Below are 11,684 nucleotides of genomic sequence, written 5' to 3'. Positions count from 1 at the left end.
TGGGAGTGAGTGTGGCCTAGAAGGGTAATAGTGGGCACCTCCCTCCGGGTTACCACTCTCACTGGACAGCACGAAAACCAGGACAGGGGCAGGGGTGGCTAGACAGAAAGGCACCTGCCAGTAGGTGTATGGGCTGGATAGTAGGTTGGTTGGGTTGAACTAGGCTTCAATGCCCATTGACATGTGCGAGAGCTAAATGGGATGTGGGACAGACTGGACAAGTCTGTGGTACATACTGGCAAGCATGGGAACCAGAGTAGGGGGCAGAACTGGTGGGGGTTATGGGGAGTCACCCCAACTAGGCTGCAGCTCCAACTGGTTTGCGTGAGGACCGAGTATGAAGTGGGTAGGATCGAGCTGGACTACAACACCCGCTGGTTCACAAGGAAGACAGGGCTGGAAACAGAACGGACCCAGCAATCCCAACGACCAGCATGTGCATAAGCTGATTGGTGTGACGGATGGTGTTGGACTCTGTACCAGCAAACTCATGCAAGAATCAGGTCTGGGATCATCTCAGATGAAGTTTCTTAGGAAATCCCTCCAACTGAACTGCTGATCTTAGAACCCCAACCATGAAGAAACTGTCAGCCAGTGGATTCTGAAGAGATTTCATTGCGATTGGAACTGAGAGATTGGCAGCAATCCAGAACTGATGAACTATCAAAACTGCTTGAGCAGGACCCTCAGAGCGCGCCTCCTGTTGGGGATCTGGGATGGGTGGGAGGTTGGGTGGGGCTTTTCCCTTTGTTTCTCCCCTAACCCCAGATACAGGGAAAAATGATAATATTAGTGTGGAAACAATGGTATTACCCACTTTCACCTTGTAGCCCTTGACCTTTTGTACCCTAATCAACTAAGTAAGATTATTAAAAAATAATTTAAAAAAAAATCAAAAAATAAAGATATAGTAAATAGTTAAAAAAAAATAAAGTGTACCCTTCAGCAGTACTTAGGTAATTTTGTAATGCTGTAATTCCATCTATATCAGGTTCCCAATAATTTTCATCCCAAAATTCCATGTTCATTTATCAGTCAAGCCCTCTCCTACCCCTAGTTTCCACCTTTTAAAAGTTCTTACTTTCATTTTCAGCTTTTATTTTTTTTTGTTTTAGAAAGGCAAATAAGGTTTACCGAGAGAAGGAGAGACAGAGACAAAGATCTTCCATCTACTGTCTCACTCCCCAAGGGGACACAACAACCAGAGCCAAGCCAATCCGCAGCCAGGAGCCAGGAGCTTCTTCCGGGTCTCCCATCTAGGTGCAGGGTCCCAAGGCTTTGGGCCGTCCTCTACTGCTTTCCCAGGCCACAAGCAGGGAGCTGGATGGGAAGCAGAGCAGCTGGGTCACAAACATGCGCCCATATGGGCTCCTGGCATGTGACAGCAAGGATTTAGCCACTGAGCCACCACACCAAGCTCTAGTCTCTACTTTCTGACTCTATGGATTCACCTATTATGGATTTTTTTTTCTTACACACAAAATACAATTGGGCCAGCCCTATGGTAGAGCAAGTTAAACCTCTGCTGTGACACCAGTATCCCATATAGGCAGCAGTTCAAGACCCAGCTGCTATACTTCCAACCCAGCACCCTGATTATGTGCCTGGCAGAGCAGCAGAGACTGGCCCAAGTGCTTGGGCTACTGCTCCCACGTGGGAGACTTGCATGAAGCTCCTGGTTTAGACCTAGTACAGTTCTGGACTTTGTGGCCATTTGGGGGAGTGCATCAACATATGGAAGATTTCTCCTTCTCTCTGTAATTCTGTTTTTAAAAAAAGTAATAATGCAATTTCACTACCTTCATTTACACTTCAAGTTTTATTCATGCTGTAGTGTTTATAAGCACTTAACTCCCTTTTATGGGTGAATGTTTCATCATGTGTATATATCACTTTTTGAAGATTTGTTTTTATTTATTTGAAAGCCAAAATGACAAGAAATGGAGGGTGGGAGGGAGCGAGACAAAGGAGAATAGAGAATCTTCCATCTACTGCTTCACCACCCAAATGGCCACAATAGCCAGGTTGTGCCAAAACAAAGCCGAGAATAAGGCACTCTACTGGGGACTCCCACAAGGTGGCATGGAACCAAGCACTTGGGCCATCTCTCCTTGCTCTGAGGCTCATCATCAGGGTGCTGGACTAGAGGCTGAGCAGGCAGTATTTGAACAAAGATTCTTATGTGGGATGTGGGAGTTGCAAGGCAGCTTACATTAGTTCATCCCTGTATCCAGGGAAGGTTATTTGGATTGTTTCCAACTTTGCCTGTTGGCACTTGTGCTACCAGGAATATTCGTGCACAAGAATTTGTCTGAACACCTATTTTGTGAGGAGGAGGATATACACTTAATCATTACAATTGCTGGCTCATAGGGTAATTCTTTTAACTTTCTCAGAAACCTTCAAACTATTTTCCGTAGTAGCTGCAGCATTTTATATATCTAACAGTAGTGTGTGAGGTCTCAAGTTTCTCCATATTCTCACCAATTTTTTTTTTTTTTTTTTCATAAAAACCTGATCTTCCTATCCACAGCAGTGAGGTTAAGCAGCACCTCCTTCTGGCTTCGTGTTTCTCCTACAACTAACGATTCTGAACATCGTTCCAGTGCTGTTCTTACATTCTCTCCTAGGAGTCGGACAGCTTGGCTCTTTCCTTGTTACAATTTTTGTCTATAGCCTGACGAAGGAATCCATCTTTATGCTTTTACTCATGTCCAGCCAGTTGTCCCACCACAATTGTTTCCCCACTGAATGCTCCTAGCACCCTTTTCAAAAATCAGCTGGCCACAGATGTATCCATTTGGGCTTACTTCTGTACTCTCAATTCCATCCCATTGGCCTCCAGGTCTCCCCTGATACCAGCAACCAACGCCTGTGATCATTGTAGCTGGTGGAATCACAGGCACCTCCCTCAGGAAGCCGAGAACTTGATCTTTGAAGGGCGAGGGAGGAAGATGGCTTGACCAAGAGCATCATGGCTCAACATCAGGGAAGGCGCACAGCAGGTGCATGGCCCTGGTGATCTGGGCAAATGGCTTCACCCCCAAGATCCCTTTGGTCTGGCAGAATACTACTGGGCTGTGAAAACAGACAGGGCAGGTCTTCCCTAAGACCCCCAAACAGGTTCTGCCTCCAGGGGCAAGGGTGGTGGGTGTGTTGTTACCCCTGCCTGGAACCTCCTCATCTTCAAGCTCTGCCTGTTCCTCTTGCTCTAATTCAGCATGGCAAACGGAGCGCTCTTCTGATCATGACTCATGGCGATTTGACCCTGCCCTTCTCGCTGAGCATCATCGAAGCAACTTGTGTTCTGTGACCCTTGTGTCATGTTCTTTTCTCTTAATGGATTGTCCGTGTCGTGATCTGCTCCGTGTCATTCCCACCACACAGGAAGGACACAGAGAATGTCTTCAGCACCTTCACTCATAGTACAGCCCTCTGCTGGTGTGGGGGCTGCCACATTCCACCCTAGCCACAAACCTTGTCTTGGATGTGGCCTTTATGGCGACAGCTACCATAGTTCACTTCGGGTCTGGAACACCTGCTTTGCCAATTAGAAATAAACATGCTCCCTCTGTCATAATTGCACCAAGCACTTTGCAGGTGTCATTTTGAATAGGGAAGGGACATAGACAAACAATTTACCGGTGTTTTTAGGAAGTGAAATAGATCATTGTAATTACTGTGAAGTGTGCTTTATAGTGAACTGACTTTTTTATGTGTGAGGAAGATTTTAAGTATAATCTATTAAGTAATGGGTGCCTTATAGATAACAGATTCTTAACTGCATTAGACATTAGCAAAAACTGTAGAGACTTGCAGTGGGAGCCAAGAGCAAGCCTAACGGCCATTTAACAGGAAGTCATGCGCACAGAGCAGGAGGGGATCCCAGAGCTGGGCAGGAGGATAAGAGGAGGTTTGTATCCTAGTCCTAGAGACTCCCAGAGGCCTCCCAAGTGCTCACGCCACAGAAGCAGTGAATACTTCACCAAGATTTGTCAGTATGGACACCCAGGACCACATCCCGACTGCCAAGGGGATCACAGGGAATTTGAGTGCCTTTGTAGGCTGAAAACTCTGTGGTCAGTCATTTCCTATCAGATTTCCCATACAGGGTCAAAGCAGCCCAGAACCTTCCATATAGGGTCTTGTGACCAGAACAACAGCCAGGAGCCCCGGGTGGTTCTGAGAGATAAAAGAATTGTAAATTTCCTCCTGGACTCAGGAGAGTTTTCTCTGGTCCTTACTTAGTTCCAGCTTTGGCTCCCCATCCTCTCTGGCAATGACCATCAGGGTTGCTCAGGAGCCCCAAAATTAGCTCAGATAGAGACTAATATAGAAAGTTTTGAACAGACAGGAAGAAGTCAACTGGCCTATAATTGCTCAGCCTGTACCTTACTGGTCAGGCTCCCAATTTGGCTTTCCCTGGATCTCACCAGGTAGGATGTATAAGTTCAGTTATTCCTCACTTGTTAAGTTGTTGAGGATTTCTCTGCTCACACGCATAAGACCGTTCTGCTCTTCAATTGTTAATATATGGCTTGTTAGAGTTATAAGACTGTTTTGATTGCCCTAGAATGAATGAAGTTCTGTAAAATCTTGCTTGAATACTATAAACTGCTGTTTAAATTTTTTTTAAAAAGATTTTTTAGGTTTTTCTTCTTAATTGGAAATGAAAAGAACCAGAATATACAGAGAGGAGGAGAGACAGAGAAGATCTTCCATCTGTTGATTCGCTCCCCAAGTGACCACAATGGCCAGAGCTGAGATGATCTGAAGCCAGGAGCCGGGAGCTTCACCCAAGTCTCCCACACGAGCGCAGTGCCGTTCTCTACTGCTTTCCCAGGCCACAAGCAGGGAGCAGGATGGGAAGTGGAGCTGGTGGGATTAGAATCGGCGCCCATAAGGGATCCTGGTGCATGCAAGGTAAGTACTTTAGCTGCTAGGCCATCATGCTGGGCCTGAACTGACTTTTATTTTAAAAGACATATTGAAAGACCTGGTGTGAGCCAAGAATCAAACCCATGGATTCCAGCATGGAACAGTAAATCACAAGGACAAATGCATGCCTCAACTAAGGATTTTTGAAAGTGATTATGTAGAATCTGCAGATCAATTTTGGAATTAATAACATTTTGTAAAGAAAAATAACTTTTTGGGGGGAAGTCAGATATACAGAGAGAAGAAACAGGAAGATCTGTCAGATGATTCACGTCCAATGTGGCCTCAATGGTTAGTGCTGTGCCAATTGAAGCCAGGAGCCAGGAGCCTCTACCAGGTCTCCCAGGTGGGTGCTGGGTCCCAAGGCTTTGGGCTGTCCTCCACTGCTTTCCCAGGCCAAAAGCAGGGAGCTGCATAGGAAGCAGGGCCGCCAGGATTAGAACCAGCAACCATAAGGGATCCCGGTGTGTGCAATATGAGGACTTTAGCCACTGGGCTACCATGCCGAGCCCTGGAATTAATAATATTTTAACATATCCGATCTTCTGATCCACAAACACAGGACGCTGCTCCTTGTGCTTAAGTCATCTTAAACTTCTCTCAGTAATGTGTGGTAGTTTTCAGTGTGTGAATCTAACTTTGGTTACATTTATTCAAGATGGTTATTTTGATGCTACTATAGATGACATTTTTTCATTGTTAACATATGGAAATACAATGAACTTTTTTATATTAAGATTATATTATGCAAACTTGCTGAACTCATTAATTCTCTTAAAAATACTATTTATCTTATTTTTATTGGAAAGTCAGATCCACAGAGAGAAGGGGAAGCAGAGAGAAAGGTCTTCCATCTGCTGCTTCACTCCACAAGTAGCTGCAGTGATCAGCTGATCAGCCGAGCCAATCCAAAGCCAGGAGACAGGAACCTCCTCTGGGTCTCCCACGTGGGTAGTGTCCCAGTGCCTTGGGCCGTCCTCCATTGCTTTCCCGGGCCACAAGCAGGGAGCTGGATGAAGGCAAAGCAGCCAGGAATGAACTGGCGCCCAGATAGGATCCTAGTGGATGCAAGGCAAGGATTTAGCCACTAGGCTATTGCGTCAGGCCCTGAACTCATTTCTAGAAGGGGTGTGTGTGTGTGTGTGTGTACTTGCAAGTGACTGTGAACGTGTTTTCTCTTGTTATACAAGATAAGGGCTTGCTCTCTTCATTGTCTAGGTACTGGGCTAGATCCATGAGTACAAGGTTGGGTCACAGGGGTGACAGTAGACATCCTTGTCTTTTCCTGACCTTCGGTGGAAAGCTTTCAGTATTTCACTAGTGAGAATGATAGTATCTGTGGAATTTTTTTTTTAAAGATTTTATTGCTATTGGAAAGCTGGATATACAGAGAAGAGGAGAGACAGAGAGGAAGATCTTCCATCCGATGTTTCACTCCCCACGTGAGCCGCAACGGGCCGGTGCTGTGACAATCCGATGCTGGGAACAGGAACCTCTTCCGGGTCTCCCACACGGGTGCAGGGTCCCAAAGCTTTGGGCCGTCCTCGACTGCTTTCCCAGGCAACAAGCAGGGAGCTGGATGGGAAGTGGAGCTGCCGAGATTAGAACTGGCGCCCATATGGGATCCCGGGGCTTTCAAGGTAAGGACTTTTAGCCGCTAGGCCACGCCGCCAGGCCCCAATCTGTGGGATTTTTATAGATTCCCTTTTTAGGTTTGTGAAATTTCCCTTTATTCCTACTCATTAACTTTCGTTGTTTTCTTTTTTTTTTTTTTAAACTATGAAAGAGTGTTGGATGAATCAGTTGCTTTTTACTTCTGTATTAAAACAGTTGTATGGTTTGTGGCCTTTTCCTATTAATATAGTTTCATGCATAGATTTTCATATGTCAAACCATGGAAATTCCCTGGATTTCCGAGTTAAATCCAAGTTCACCATGGTATATAGCCCCTTTTATGTGTTGCTGCTTTTATGTTGTTCATATTTGGTTGAGCATCTTCGCATTTATAAGAAATTAGGGTTCATAAGTTCCCTTTTCTAGTAATATCTTGTCTGGTTTGGGATCAATGTAATACTGGATTCACACAAGAGGTTGAGAAGTTGGTCCCTATTTTTTGGAAAAGCTTGTTATTCATTTTTCTTCGGATGTTTACAGAATTGACCAGTGGCGTTGGGGTTCATTGTGGTAGATTTTGTTTTGCTTTGTTCAAAGTGTATTTACTTATTTTTTTTTAAAGATTTATTCATTTTTTATTACAGCCAGATATACAGAGAGGAGGAGAGACAGAGAGGAAGATCTTCCGTCCGATGATTCACTCCCCAAGTGAGCCGCAACGGGCTGATGTGCGCCAATCCTAAGCCGGGAACAGGTACCTCTTCCAGGCCTCCCATGCGGGTGCAGGGTCCCAATGCATTGGGCCGTCCTCGACTGCTTTCCCAGGCCACAAGCAGGGAGCTGGATGGGAAGTGGAGCTGCTGGGATTAGAACCGGCGCCCATATGGGATCCCGGGGCTTTCAAGGTGAGGACTTTAGCCGCTAGGCCACGGCGCCAGGCCCAGTATTTACTGATTTGAAAGGCAGAGTTACAGGGAAAGGAGGAGAGAGTGACACAGATCTTCCATCCAGTGTACACTCCTATATTAGCTATGATGGCCAGGAGGCCAGGCCAAACCCAAGTCAGTAGCTTCATGTGGATCTTGGTTACAAGGAGTCTAATGTCTTTGGGCCAATCATCCACTGTGTGCCCAGGCACATTAGCATGGAAATGGACCACAGGTGGAACAACCAGAACTCAAACTGACACCCACATGGGATGCTGGCATCGCAGGCAGTGGCTTTACCCACTGTGCCACAACACAGGCCCCTGTGGTAGCTGTTTGATGATGAGTTCAATCACTTTATTTGCCTCAAATAGAGTCAGATTGCCTACATTTAATTGGTTCACTTGGATAGTTTGTTTGTTTCTCGAAATATGCTCATTTCATGTAAGTTATATACTTTGTTGGCAAACAACTGCTTGTAGCATGTCCTTATAATCCTTTTCCATCTTTATAAGGTTAGTAGTCATGAACAAAATGTCCACCCAACCATACAGTGAAGAAGGAACAATATCCATAAGAATGCCTTTCCTTCTAACCCCAAGGCTACAAACTTGAAGCCACTCCCAGGTTTGATGACTCGGTGGAGTCACAGAACTCACGGACAGCTAAGAAACTCAAAATACATTGCAGGGAAAGGACACAGGTTAAAATGAGCAAGGAAGAGGCATGCACCACCAAGCATGGGAGGGGTCTCCTGCAGGGCTCCCGTTCAGCCTCCAGCCACAGAATCCCCGCTCCCCACCTGCCCCCGTGGGTGCGGGACACAGTACTGCCAAGCCAGGAAGCTCACTGGAGCCTTTGGGGTCCAGCGTCTTTCCTGGGATAAATTACATGTTGCCCACCGGGCCAACCTCCCCGGAGGGCAGACTCACAGCTTCCAGACGTCAGAAGCATGTGGTGGCCCAAGTCTCCCAGCATCTAGACACTCATGTCGGGCAGGGTCTTCCAGACCTTCGCCTCCCAGGAGCTGAGGGCAAAGGACACTCACAGCCTTCTTCCTTTCATTTCTTTTTTGTTAAGGGTGTTTTTTGGTTTTGTTTTGTTTTGTTTTTTTGAAAGGCAGAGAGAGGTAAATTTTCCATCCACTGGTTTGCTCTCCAGATGGCCACATCAGCAAGGACTGGGCCAGACCAGAGCCAGGAAATAGATATTGTATCCCTATCTTCCACTTGGCTGGCAAGGATCCACAAACTCGGGCCATTGTCTGCTGCCTTCCCAGGCCCATTTACAGAAAGCTGGATCAAAAGCACACTATTCAGACTTAAACCAGCACTCAACAGGGGATGACAGTACCTGAAGTGTTTGTTTAACAATAGTATCAACTCTCCCATATGGGTGGCAGGACCCAAGTCCCAGAGCTGTGGAAGAGCGTGTTAAGCCACTGCTTATAACGCCTCCAGCATCCCATGTCAGAGCACCAGTTCCAGTCCCGATGTTTCACTTCTGCTCCATCTCCCTGCTAATGTACCTGTGAAGCAGCAGAAGATGCCCCAGGTGGTTGAGCCCCTGCCCAGTGATGGCTACATAGAAGAGAAGTCCCAAATTGAGGTGCCATGAGACTCCCAGAAAGTATCACACACACAGAACTCTCCCATGTTCATAATTCAACTAGATGACTACCATTAAGTTAATTGATTTTCAACAAAGGTGTGAAAACCACACACTGGAGAAATATCAGGCTTTTCAACAAATAATACTGGCACGATTGGGTATCCACATGAGAAAGTATGAATGCATGGGGCCAGCATTGTGGCACAGCAAGTTAAACCAGAATCCCCTATGAGCGCTGATTGGAGTCTTGACTGCTCCACTGTCAATCCAGCTACCTGTTAATGTATCTGAGTAAGCAGCAGAAGTTGGCCTAATTTCTTGGGCACCAAATGGGAGACCCTGAGCGATTTCCAGGCTCCTACCTTTGGCCTGGCTTGGCCCGATCACTGCAGTCATTCAGGGTGTGGGCTAGTGGAATAAAAGATTCTCTCTCTGTCTGTCTCTCGGCTTCTCTCTACTAACATCTGCCTTTCAAAATAAATCCATTTTTTTCCCAAAGAAGATCTCTACCTCTACAAATGAGAGTTCAAAGGGATCATAAACCTAAATATATAGCTAGGACTCAATTCTTTTAGAAGAAAATTTAAGCATAAATATTCGTGAGTTTGGATTAGGCAATGGTCTCTTACACATGACAGCAAAAACACAAGTGAGAAAAAAGAATAAATGTTATACTTCATCGAAATATTTGTGCTTCAAAAGACATCACCAAGGAAAGAAAAATCACTGGAAAAGCTGTCTCTTCTCTCAGTCATTCTGCCTTTCAAGTAAGTTAAGTAAAACTTAAGGATGTTTATTGCGGCACACCAAAAAATTGGAAATTTATGTGAAGTTGTTTCATAATATGCTTTTTTCATGAAATTTTTGAAGACGCCCATATATATTTAGATTTTAAAAGTCACACAAAAGTAAGCTTGCCTTTTACTCCATTTGCATGGAATTTCAGAAGTACTCATATATTTAAATTGCAAATAAATACACAACAGTTATTACTAGAAAAATGAAAAGCAAAACATGAGTTTGCAGGGATGGCTGACCAGGGCTTTTGTACCTGTCTGGGTGACTGCCATGGGGGTGAGGGCCAGCCCTGGTGTCCGGGTGAGTCCCATGGCCCAGCAAAGTGGCTAAGTTTGGACAGCCAGAAGATAGGGGTAATTCACCAAAACCCAGGTTCACTTCCCCTACCCCTCTCATTGGCCTGTTGCTGCCCAGAACAAGGCTGCACCTGCTGGTAACCTGGCAAACAAACGCAGCATTGCCTCACCCATCAGTGGCTTCCCTGGGGGTATCCACCAGTGTACTTGGGGAGAAGCACTGGGAACAAGACAAGGAGTGGCCATTCTACGAAACGGGAGAGGTTCCACCAGAGAAACTGCATGTTGGAAAGATGTTCCAGCCAGCAGAGCCAGTAACGTGGACACGGTGAGGATCTGGGGACGAGGCACGGACAGGAGACCCGTGATGGTGGAAGTCTCTCCGAAGTCTCCCTCTATTGTCCTTTCGCCTCTGCTTGTTTACTCTTTCCCCCACACCCTCATTAGCAGAATATTGGGTACAGATGAGTCCAATTAGACCAGGTGCTTTTAGCCCCAAGCCCATTCCCTGTAGTGCTCAGCTTAACTAGTGCTAATCATCTCCTTAGCCCACAACAGATAGACACCACAGTGTAGTGGTTCAGGCTTCTACCTATGGCACAAGTGTCTCATATGGGCACTCCGTTTTGATTCAAGTCCTGGATGCTCCACTCCCAATCCAGCTCCCTGCTAATGTGCCTAGGAGGGCAGTAGAGGGCAGCTCAAACCTTTGGATCCTACCACCCAAATGGCAGACCCAGAAGAAGCTCCTGCCTCCTGGCTTCAGATCAGCTCTGCCCTGGCTATTGTGGTCATTTGGGAAGTGAACCAGTAAATGGAAGAGCTCTCTGTCTAACTCCAACTTTCAACTTAAATTATTGAACCCTTTTTAAAAAGTATTTTATTATTTTTTATTGGAAAAGCAGATTTACAAGAGAGAAGGAGAGACAGAAAGATCTTTCATTCACTGGTTCACTCTCCAGGTGGCCACAAATCAGGAATCAGGAGCTTCTTCCTAGTCTCCCACGTGGGTACAGCGTCCCAAGGCTTTCAGCCATCCTCTACTGTTTTCTCAGACCATAAGCAGGTAGCTGGATGGGAAATGGAGCAGCCGGGATATGAACTGACGTCCATATGGGATCCCGTTGATTGCAAGGTGAGGATTTAGCCAGTGAGGCATCATGCTGGACCCAAATAAATAAATCTTTGAAGAAAACAATCTGAATGTCAGGAAGATAAGCCATTGGTCAGGCAGAGAAGGCTGCCACAGAGCCCCCCAGTAAGCTGGAGGAACATCAGAGATGCCAGAGAGAGGAAAAGGTGCACCCGGCACTTTCAGAAAATAGCAGTGTCTGGGAGGGTGGTAAGGAAACCCCCAGAGAATAAAAAGAAACAGTCCCAGCAGGTTCCACAGAAGAAAAGTGAAAGACCCACATCTCTGTACCCAAACCCAGGGGAAAGAACAGCTTTCCCACGCAGGAGTTGGTCAGTGGTGCTCTGGCGGGGCCACGTGCCAGCATGC

General features: G+C 46.1%; 1 non-coding gene across 1 annotated transcript; it reads left to right on the top strand.

Annotated features, from left to right (window-relative positions):
* The first annotated feature begins 10,107 nt into the window (after positions 1-10,107).
* LOC118758764 (small nucleolar RNA SNORD86) lies at positions 10,108-10,193 on the top strand. The gene has a single exon (XR_004995846.1). It is a non-coding gene; the product is annotated as a small nucleolar RNA SNORD86 (small nucleolar RNA).
* Positions 10,194-11,684: the final 1,491 nt, after the last annotated feature.

This window comes from Ochotona princeps, chromosome 2 (assembly GCF_030435755.1).
Source record: "Ochotona princeps isolate mOchPri1 chromosome 2, mOchPri1.hap1, whole genome shotgun sequence".
NCBI classification, from domain to species: domain Eukaryota; kingdom Metazoa; phylum Chordata; class Mammalia; order Lagomorpha; family Ochotonidae; genus Ochotona; species Ochotona princeps.
The sequence above is the reverse complement of the archived record's forward strand: the minus strand, read 5'-3'. Positions and strand labels throughout refer to the sequence as shown.